The 11265-nt window shown below is 42.6% G+C and overlaps 1 protein-coding gene across 1 annotated transcript in view; it reads left to right on the forward strand.

Moving 5' to 3' along the window:
* The window catches only part of LOC135711377 (nuclear pore complex protein Nup88-like), a 489612-nt gene extending 484352 nt beyond the window's left edge, over positions 1-5260 (forward strand). Inside the window, exon 7 of the mRNA XM_065234234.1 lies at positions 5249-5260. The gene's annotated coding sequence lies outside the window, so the exon portion shown is untranslated. The remainder of the gene's footprint in view (positions 1-5248) is intronic.
* Positions 5261-11265: the final 6005 nt, after the last annotated feature.

The following is an 11265-nucleotide window of genomic DNA, read 5'->3' on the forward strand; positions in this document are numbered from 1 at the left end:
CATGATTTGGCAAGCAATCTGCTCATGTGGTAAACGGAGTGATTGTTAGCTGATATCTCAGCAAAATGTTATTTGTTAACTGAGTCTCGGCAATTGTTTGACTGAATCTTGTTTGACTGCAAAATAAATTGCAGAATTACTCGGCTGTTGGAATCTCGGCGAAAATTTTTAAGTGTGTGTAAAAATGATACGTTTCATTGGATTTTCCAATACCGCTAGATGAAAATCAATGTTTTTCGTTCCGTGTGATGGCGATGGAAGGTAGCTTGAAGTGACTAATGGCAGTAAACTCCATCCGATTGGTTAATCTGTACAGGATCACAGGATCTGAAAAATGTTTGCTTAGAATCGTATTGATTAACTCTGATGTCCACTTCAAAGCGGCCGGACATTCTTGATCGATAAAAGTATCTAGAATTTGAATAAATCTCATGTTACTTCATACGCGAAGTTTGCGATTTTCAGAGTTGGCTGGAAATTCTATCGAACATGAAGCTTTAGTGTGATAATTCATTAGCTAGAGAATGGTCTTATAAGAGGGTAGGTAGATAGTTCCGTTAGGGTACGGCAGTATGACAATTGAATAGAGGTTGAAAATAAGCTAAGGGCGATTAATGCGGCAGTGCAAGTCAAACGCACACTTTTTGCCTAACCCGTACGATGTACGCGGAGATTTGAAGCTTGTCTTCAAATCTACAGGCAAAAGTATGTGTCTGACTTTGCTCAAATACCGCCTGCGGCTGTGGAATAGTTCTAGCGACGTTTCATCCGTACTCTAACGGAACTATCAACTCATAATTTTGATATTTTCAAAATTGTCGCTCAAATTTTGTGTTATACAAGAAGCACTTATATAGACCAAATAATAGCATTGATTTATGATTGTCTATTTCGAGGTTAACAAAAATAGGAGATGAATTTCAATGGTGAACAAAATCTTGTAACGCCGTTTATACAGTCCACACTGAAATTGTGACGTTTCAGATGTTGGTTTCAATAAAATGCATTTTGATACCCACTTTCTGGTTGGTTTACCCCAAAACTGGTGCAATGGGGCAAAGAGGTCATTGAGATGAATGCACTTGTTTTGGAATTTCGATATAAAAATCCAATTTTAAATCTATTTTCAATAGTTGGAGATGCTTAAATCTTTAACTTCACACATGGAGTAATACAAACATGATTAGTTAAACTGTTTTCAATACGTTTTTCAAGGGAATTGATTTGGAGTACCGAGGAACAATAAACTGTTTAATTGGAAGCATACTAAATTATTTTACTGGTGCTTAAGGTGATTCCTTGTAGAGTCCACAAATGGCAGCTACGTAGGCTACGCATGCGCTTCCACTTCGATTTTTCAATTACACAAATCTTGGAAATCAATGCTCCGTTTCCCCTGAAATTGCTACAGCAAACGTAGCACGTATCGCAGAAGCTTATATGTGTGCACTTAATGTTTCGAAGTGGTTCCGAGAATAAGGATGTCACAGCGAATCACCTTAACGGTGCTCAGCATAATTCAAAGAAAAACATTTGACGCCATGTTAATAGAATAGACCTCGTGGACAGCAACATCTGTCGATGTGGAAACGGTTACTACGACATCGATCACGCAGTTTGGCAATGTACGGATAATGAGGCCGCCAGAGAGCGACTTTTAAATACCCTCAAGGCCTAAGGAAGACAACCCTATATCCCTATCAGAAACGTGTTGGGTACCCGCGATCTCTGCTACATGCAGTCGATTTATGTGTTTCTGCAAATGTCTAGTATAAGAATTTAATTCGTTTGTCTTTTGTATCTCTTTATTAGTTTTTGTTTGTATTGTCCCCCGTCTCGATGAGTCTTATCGTCGCCCACTGGTCACCATAGCCGGTCGAACTCCAGACGAATCTAGAACCACACTACCGTTCATACTGGCGACATCGCTCTGATGAGACAACGAAACCCTACCCCCAAGCTCCTCCCCTTTTCCTATCCTTCGACAATGTACTCCTCTAACCTCGGGTAAGCCGCGAGTGTTCGGCTCAACTTCTACTAGACATAGAATTTATTGAATTTTGTTACAAACAAGGAACAATGAATTATCGGCTCCGTAAAGCTAACACGATTGAACCTTACGACTAAACTAGATAAAAAAAGTAGAAGGGTCTATGCCTAGGGGCACGAACGGAAGCTTGACGTAGGACCGCTAGTGGACGGAATAAATGTGAAGAGCATTAAGTTCTTTTAATTGATCAAATCAGGCATAACATTTGATAACGGCACAAAAGCATTTGTAAACAAACATTCTAAGGCCTTTTACACGCGAACTAAAGTACGCCCACGCAAACCAATACCACTTACGGAAAGTTGATAGTTGCCCCTATGCGATGATGTTGTTGGTTTGCGTGGGCGTACTTTGGTTCGCGTGTAAAGGGCCTTAGAAGGTTTGTTTACAAATGCTTTTTTGCCGTTATCAAATGTTATGCCTGAAATATCTATTATCTCAACTCTTCCCGTTTTTGAATTGTAGGCGATCCAAATTTGTAGTAATCTTTTTCAAAAAGAAAGTTGATTACGAGAATCAATCAAAATCACTTGCACCCCTGCTTCCAAGTTTGTGTGGTCGTTCCCAACAAACAATTTGAGCTGAATAAGCTATTTTTTAGCTTAAGAAGCATATTTGTGCCTGAATAAGCTGTTACTCAGCTTGCAATGTTTGTTGGGTTGGGGGCTTGTGGTTCTGAATATGCACAAACAAGCATAGATAAATTCTATTCCAACTCTTTACTGATGTAAGCTTGATGGCCCTGAAAAGGGCCGTTTTATTGAAGAGGACATCCATGGCCACTTACACTTGGCGTGTTTAGTGTAGGTGACGAACACCTTCAGCACACCTCGTAGATCAGACCGGAGATACGTCAGACACTGCCACGGCGAGCCAGACGACGGATGGTGGTTATCTTGAATAATTTGCGATGACGATTGGCACCTCCTTTGCCACGACCAGCCACGACCTACTGCTGCTTTTGCTGACCACGCCGTCCGAAGCGAAAATGAGCTGATACCAGTAGTAGTAAAATTTACGTTTATTTTCTGGGTTTTATGTTTCAACATTTGATTTAACATTTCAATTGGTTAGCCTTTGGCTCTTCATCTTTGTTCTAGTTAATTGGTTATTCTAATGTGATGATTGCGTTTAGCGCTAATTTACAGGATACCCTTTGTGGGATTGTTTTGGTTTGAATTTAAAAATTTGATAACCTACCTACTTGAGCACCTAACTACTTAAACTAGGTTGCCAAATCACGAATGATCTGGTGGTTTGATCGCAGACAGGCGACTCTGAACCTTTCCAGCGTGGAAGTCTTTCGCTCCTCGAGTGTTTGAAGACCGGCCAGGTGGTGAATCTCAGAATTACGAGTTCGCGGTGGACTGTTAAGGATCATTCTGAGGATCTTGTTTTGGATCCTCTGAAGCTTTAAGTGGTGGCACTTAGCACAACTCTCCCAGATTGGCATACCATACTCAATAGCCGGCAGAATGATTTGCTTGTGGACAGCAAGCTTGTTTTTGAGGGACAGGGTGGACTTCCTGTTTATCAGAGGGTAGAGCGACCTGATCAAGATGTGACACTTGGTGGATGTCTTGTCCACATGGGATCGGAAAAGCAATTTGCTATCGAGGGTGAGACCAAGGTAGACTACTTCACTCGACCATTCAATGGGAGTGCTATCAAGATGGATCTTGACGTTAGCAGGCGGGACAAGCCGAGGTGAATACGAATGTGGAAACAGAATGGTTTGTGTTTTAGCTGCATTGATACAAATCTTCCAGCTCTTAAAATAGTCGGACAAAACATCCAGGCCTGATTGTAGTTTACTCGCCAGAGCACGGATCACTCGACCCTTATAGATGATGGAGGTGTCATCTGCGAACATTGACAGGATACCACCACCCGGCAGGGGAGGAACGTCTGACGTGAAAATGTTGAATAGGATAGGCCCAAGCAGGCTACCTTGAGGGACCCCTGCATCAACGTTGAACGTATCAGAGGAGACATTGTTCAAGTAGACCTGGAATGATCTGCCCGACAAGTAGTTTTTGATGATCTTCACGAGGTAGTTCGGAAAGTTGTATCGATCCAGCTTGTACACTAGACCATCATGCCAGACATTGTCGAACGCCTTCTCGACGTCCAACAATGCCATGGCAGATGTATTGGAAACGGACTTGTTCCGCTTGATGATGTTAGTAACCCGTGCGAGTTGGTGGATGGTAGAGTGGCCTTTCCTAAACCCGAATTGCTCTTTGAGAAAGATGTTATTATCATTTGAAAACACCAGCAGACGGCTGAGTATCAATTTTTCGAATAGCTTCGAGATGGAGGACAAGAGGCTGATGGGGCGATAGTTTTTGGCACTGGTAGGGTCTTTGCCAGGTTTGTGAATTGGAATAACTTTGGCTAACTTCCAGCATGCAGGGAAGTAGCCAAGCATTAAACACTTGTTGAAGACCACTGCAAGGTGCTTGAAGAAGTCAACACTCAAGTTTTTCAGCTCGAGGTTGACCACTCCATCGACACCAGCGGCCTTCATGTTCTTTGTTGATTTAATCGCTGCTATCACCTCATCAGCCGATATTCTACTTTCGTCAGGGACAACTACGGGGGTGGCAGCGACACTAGCCATTGCCTGTGATACTGCAGGCTCGTGGGGACTCACCATGGCGTGGCCAAGGTTATGTGAATTTACAAAGTGTTGTCCAAGAGCATTGGCCTTTTCAAATGGGATTATTAGTAAAGATGGGTCCGAATTTTGGTTAGGAGAGGAAAGGGGAGGAATGGGCCTCGGCTTATTTTTCAAAATCTTTGAAATTTTCCAGAATGGCTTAGCACAATCTGGGAGAGAGCGAATCTTGTTTGCAAAATCGATATTTCTGAGATTCACCATCCTGGCTTGGATCATTTTGTTCAAACGGTTGCAATTGGTCTTCAGGTTAGGCAGCCCAGTACGCTGGTACTGCCTACGGATTGTGTTGCGGAGTCTAATGAGGTCTTTAGTAGGCCTGTCAAGGTTCAGAGTGTTACTCACCTGTCTGGATACTGGCACATGTAGCTCCCTGGCCCGGGAAATTGCTTGATCGATGGAGCGCAGACACCGGTCAACATCTTCGGACGATTCCGGTTGGACATCGTAGTCTACAGCGGTGTCAACGCAATGTTGGAACTGACCCCAGTCAACACGAAGATAGTTGCGCCGAAAAGCTTCAAATCGATTTACGGAGGATCCCACCTCAGTCACCACCGGGTAGTGGTCCGAGCTGAGTTCCTGATAGGTGATAGGTTGAGCGATGTTGTTGCCCATGTTGCTGATGAAGATATCGATGGTAGCGTGAACACCGGACCGACTCAACCGGGTGGGAGTTTCCGGACTCAAGATGTTGTACTGCGCTTCCTGCAGGTCGTTGTTCAGGATGGTGCCGTTTTGATTGCGCCGATTGTTGCCCCAAGCTTGATGTTTGGCGTTCAGGTCGCCAGCGATGATAAAGTTTTCCCGTCGTCGTGTTAGCTTGATAATATCTCGTCGCAGATCTGCTGCCGATCCGTCCCTGATGTTGACTTGTTTGGGGCAGTAAGCCGCGACGATGGTGATGGGGCCGATAGGAGTAGAAACTTCCACCCCTACGGCTTCGATGATCTTCAGCTGAAAGCTGGGCATCAGTCGACAGCAGATGTTTCTCCTTATTGCAATAGCCACTCCTCCTCCTCCAGAGTTGGTTCGATCTAGCCTCACGAGCCGGAAATCGGGAAGGTAGACGTTTGTTTCAGGCTTCAGGTGGGTTTCAGTTATGATGGCAATGTCGATGTTTCGTTCATTGAGAAACTCAACAAACTCGATGTTTTTGCTCTTCAAGGAGCAAGCGTTCCAATTTACGATCTTGATGGCTTCACGGTCCATACTTAGTGACAAGGGACAGGGCAGCATGAAGCTGTTCAGATCGAGTCTTGCAGGTGCGCAAGATGATGATGACCTCGGCCACGAGCGTCACAAGTTCCTCCGAGGTGAACGGAGAATCGTCGACAGGCTCACCTGAGACAACACCAGCGTATGACCAACCAGGGGCGGTGGAGGGACCTGGCATTGGCTGGGCAGCAGCAGCAGCGAGACGATGCTGGACTGTTCGATTGTTAGGAATACTCACATGCTTGACTTGTTGGTTGTTGAGCGGAAGTGGTTCTAAGTTCGGAACATGTCGACGGGGCTGGAGAGCTGGGTACTGGACTTCCGTGCGTGCAGGAGGCGAACGATGATTACGGAGGCGACCGGGCTGATTATTGATCGTAGCCTTCCGACGGATATTGATGAACTCCACTCGCTTGGGACATCCGCGATTGGAGGCTTGGTGGTTACCACCGCAGTTGACACACGTTGGCTCGATGTCATCATCTTGCTCACAGGACGCAGTCGAGTGAGTTCCAGCACACTTGCCGCAGATAGTCTTCATATGGCAGTTTTTGGTGCCATGGCCGTAGGAGAGGCAGTTCATACACTGCGTAACATCACGATGTTGGGATTTGTAATGCTCCCAACTGATGATGACCTGAAACAGGTCCCGGATTTTGGATCTCAGATCCGCTAGACTGGTGGATCCCTTCGTGAAGTGCACCAGGAACAACTGGTCACGGAAGCTGGTGTTGTGGTTGGAACGCCGGTTTATTGGGAACACCGCCTCAGGTTTGAGCCCAAGCCGCTCCAGCTCGGATTTAACCACAGCCGCCTCGAACGACGGTAATCCACGCAATACCAGCTTCAGTGGCTTGCTCGATGGCAGATCGTGCGTGAAGAAGTCAACGTTGTTTTCCTTTAGGAAACATCCTGTTTGATTGTACTCCTCCAGGCTGGAGCACATGATTTTGGTGCCGATGCTGCAAAGCTTGAAGCGAGGCAGCAGCTTGTGTTTTGCCAGTTCGGCACGCAGCTTGGCAACATCCTTCTCCGGCGTGAAAAGCGGGGGAATCCGCTCTCTTGCAGCGATGGGAACGACGTCACCATCGCCATTTTCTTCGGGGAGCACCGCAAACTGGTTGGCTTGCAGTACCCGTTTTCCAGCGTCATCCTGCGACGCGCTGTGCTGGATTACCACCTTCTTTGAAGGGCCCGCTGCTGAATCATTGGTACGCTTACGCACCATTTGTTTCGTGTTGGCAAGTTGCAGTAAACTTGCCAGAACGCGCGAAGGTGGCGACGCTTCCACGGCGCAACGCGACAGCACAAACCGAATCGAAGCGAGAACTCGAGCGAAAAAGAAAACGAACTGAACAGCTCAACACTCGAGCAAAGAGTCAGCTGATACCAGACAGCAGCGCTGCTTTATATCTTTTTAGGATAAAGCAGAATGATGTGCAACCAAGTGGTATAAAAGCTACAAACCCAAGTAACAAATCTAGAGCTGCTTGGCTATATTCCAAATTTATAAAGGTTTTATTGCAGCTGCAACCATTACCTACAGCTTTATGACGGTCATATATAATGCAAGTCATGAAACATTCTTATAGCTATCTACAAAACCCCTATAAAGCTAATTAAAAAACCAACTGATGCTTATGCTATTTTCACTTATGGAAGGGTTCATGATTGCTTTGAAGTATACAAAAAAGTAATATAAATTGCCCTTATAAAACCAAAAAATTAATCCTTTCGTTGCTTTATAAATAAGCGCAATAAAACTAGTTGGCCATGAAACAGTTATTTTAAAACAATTATAAGCATTCAGTTGCGACTTGTCAGAAATGTAAATAGGTGGTTTATTTTTACAACATAGAAAAGAATCAAAACTTTCCGGTACATCCAAGCGGAGCGCAAAGAAAATCAACAAAATTGTTAGCATGAGCATGAAAACATTTCGTGTATACGTCTCGCTCACATATACATGGGGTGACACGGTCGAATTTTGGTCGAAATGGTGACAGTCCTAGGGCAAAAAGGTTGAAATCACGCATAACTTTTCATAAAGGTTAATGTACCATTCAAAACTTTTCTAATGTTTGTAAAATTCATCGGTTGCACCCGTAGAATAGGAATATACATTTGCCCTCAAATAAAAAAATGAATTCAAGCTGAACATTGCATTAGGTTCTAAGTAATATTGACAGATTCGCTTCGTCAACTTTCTCTTTGCATCCCCACGGTCATGTAAAGACATTCCCAGGTATTTTCAGCACATAAATCGATAAAAGAAGCTTTTATCTAGCATCCAATACGACAAACACATCAAGAAACGGTTCTGTGAATAAGTTATCAACGAAAGAGAAAGTTGCGATTTTTTGCGCTTTGGGAGATATTAATGTTCAAAAATTGTGTTTATTTTTCTCGTTTTTTCAACAATATCTTTGAAATTTGAAGCTTAATCCAGTATGTTTCTTCACAAAAGCTATTTATTTAATGTATTTGCATAAGAGAATAATAAAACATTATAAAGCTGTAAGCAAAAAAAACCGAATCAGAAAAAAAACCATATTTTCGACATTTTTTTCTTTAACTCCATATAGACAGTGGAAATTTAACGTCTTTGAAATAGCTGTTTATTTTGTCAAGATAAACAACTTTGCCCAAAACCTCAAGTCTCCAAAACGTCAGAGAAAGAAGTTAGATTGTGGCACCATGTTTGCGGAAGAGTTTTGAACTATTTGTTTATGTCAATAGATGGTCCTTATTATGACGAGAAATTTTGCCGAAGACACCAAGTCGCGGAAATGCTTCGTTTCGGAGTTATTAATTTTGATCCGCTAGGTTGCATTCCTGACCCAGTGTGCAATGTAAGCATTAGACATTTTAAGAAATTGCGCTTGGTGTTTTTCTTGCCTGCTGTCCTCTGTCGCCATATTGCCATTATGAAAATGCCATTAGCCTTGGAATAAAATCCAAGAAATTTCAATAAAATAATGGCTAAATAAGAGATCCGAAATGATTTCCAGTGTGCTTTGGTATGAATTTATGTATTGAGATCAATTTTCTGTAAAATTAAGGTAATTCCATCAAATTCATTTGATTTCTGAAACAATCTTTTTTGTTAACTTGAATTATTTTGGAGGCGCATTTATTTAACGCTCATATTATCTCAATATACACGATAACATTTCAAGCGCATATGTTTTGGAACTTCTAAAAAGTCATATATTTTCTTTAAAATTTTCACTAATGTCGCCATGAAACAAAATTGATGGCATGGTGATCTTGACACCAACACTCAAACATATTTTTACCGCTAAAGATTTCCATTTGGAAAAAAAGTTTCAGCAGAACAGAACAACAACAAACTAATTTATGGCGGTTGCTTTGAAGCCAATAAAAATTAAATTGGCTTTATAACTGATTTTCACAAAAGCGTAATAAAACTGCTTGGATACAATATTACTCTTATAGAGGCTATGAGAACCTTTTGTAGAGTATGAGGCTTCCTGACAAAAGGTTTTAAGACAGCTTTATTGTGATTCTCAAACATGCTTTATAAACCTTATCAAGAGTGGTCCACTAAGCTGTATGACGATCTTATAGCGGTTATCAAAAGGTTGTGCTGGAGCTATTAATTTTATTGGCGGTTTTATGAAAATGATCTCAATAACCACTAATAGAGTGCAATAAAACAAGAAATGCTACTTGGGTTATCCAGTATACAATGAAAGGCTGCCTGCAAGCAGCGAGCTGCAGCCCACATGGGTATCCATAGAAGGAGGAAGAAGCTGCACCTCTATTGATCGGAATCAGTAGCTCTTCGTGAGTCACTGTGGGTCATATATGACAAGCGCGTCACCCTCATTCCAAACAACATACAGCTCACCAGCCTCATCTGTGTTTAACACCCTAATAGCTCAGCATTACTCAACCATCACAACAAAACGGTCCTTTACAGAACCACCATAAATTTGTTAAAGAGTATTTTTTTTGGCCCAAAGGGCTGTTCCTTGCGGGCGTAGTCCTACGTCAACTGTTCGTACAACCTAATTGGGCTGTCTCTTGTAGTTTTTTAACAAGTTGCTCTAAATTTGAGATCACACGATCAAAACCTCGAACGATAAAAAAAACACACGTACAACCAAAATTGAGTGAACTAAAATATGTTGAAAAAGGACCATCCAAAGTGTGGATTATATCTAGATAAATATTTCAAAACAGTCCTGTCTGCTTTATTCGATTCTCTCCATCGAATTTCTCTTTTAATAATCACAGCTCATTTCTTGCTGTTTTGACACAAAGTTTGATAAAAGAGGTTCTTATCTAGCGACAAGACGTCAAACACAATAAGGAATGTTTTTGCAGCTGAGTCGTTAATACGAAAGAGAAAGTCGATATTATGTGCGCAAATGTTCTTCGGTTAAAAAGTACCTTTCCATTTAGTAGATTCATCTGAAAATTTCGTTCATGAAAGTGGGATTGACAACACTCAAGAAATTGCTTGTAATACGGTAATGACCCGATTACGTCAGCCCCTCCGCAAATCAGACTTTTATCTTTCAATAATTTCACATAACCATAATTCCAAATCTTTCTCCATTAACTCCAAGATTGATGTTTAATACTTTGGTGCAATAAGCGCATGGGTTTCGTAGAGCAAATATTTTCAAAAAGGTGACTGACAAAATCGGTCATTACTGTATCGAGCATAATGCTGATTCGTTTTCCATCCAAAACTATATTTCGAACTGAATTCGATCGAATGAACCACCGCAAAACCCGGTCACAAAACGAGAAACTTCATAAAATTTACACAACCAAACAAAAAGACAAACATCGTAGCAGGGCACCATGTTCGAACTTCCCATCTTTCCACCAGGTTTTGGATGCTGCGCTCTGATTCGATCGCGCTTGGTTAGTTCTTTTTTCCTTCTTTCTCAGAGACAACAACCGGCCAACAGCAAACAAACAACGAAACGTCACAAAAAAAAGAAAATCTTCGGGAAGCGATCGCATGTCGTGCTTCTCGATCTCAGTGGGCGGTGGGAACAAATCTCGCGAAATCATTTCACGCTCCGTCGATCACAGTTGCGTCAACGAACGTAGCAGGCTGGGATGTGTAGCAGGAGGATTACAGTCAGATGATCGAAGATGCTGCAGGGTGAGCAGAAGATCACCGAACAAGCTGACTGCACGATCGCAAAGGAACGGCAATAATGCACGGAATGAAAGTGATTTCGAATATACTGCCAGGCTGCTAGGAAAGCGAGGATGGGTTTCGGAAAGAAAGTCCGACTTGATCTGGGTGGGAGCAGCTGCAGCGCATCAT

This window comes from Ochlerotatus camptorhynchus, unplaced genomic scaffold, assembly GCF_037179485.1.
Source record: "Ochlerotatus camptorhynchus isolate MF236.1 unplaced genomic scaffold, CSIRO-AGI_Acam_v1.1 ptg000432l, whole genome shotgun sequence".
NCBI lineage: Eukaryota > Metazoa > Arthropoda > Insecta > Diptera > Culicidae > Ochlerotatus > Ochlerotatus camptorhynchus.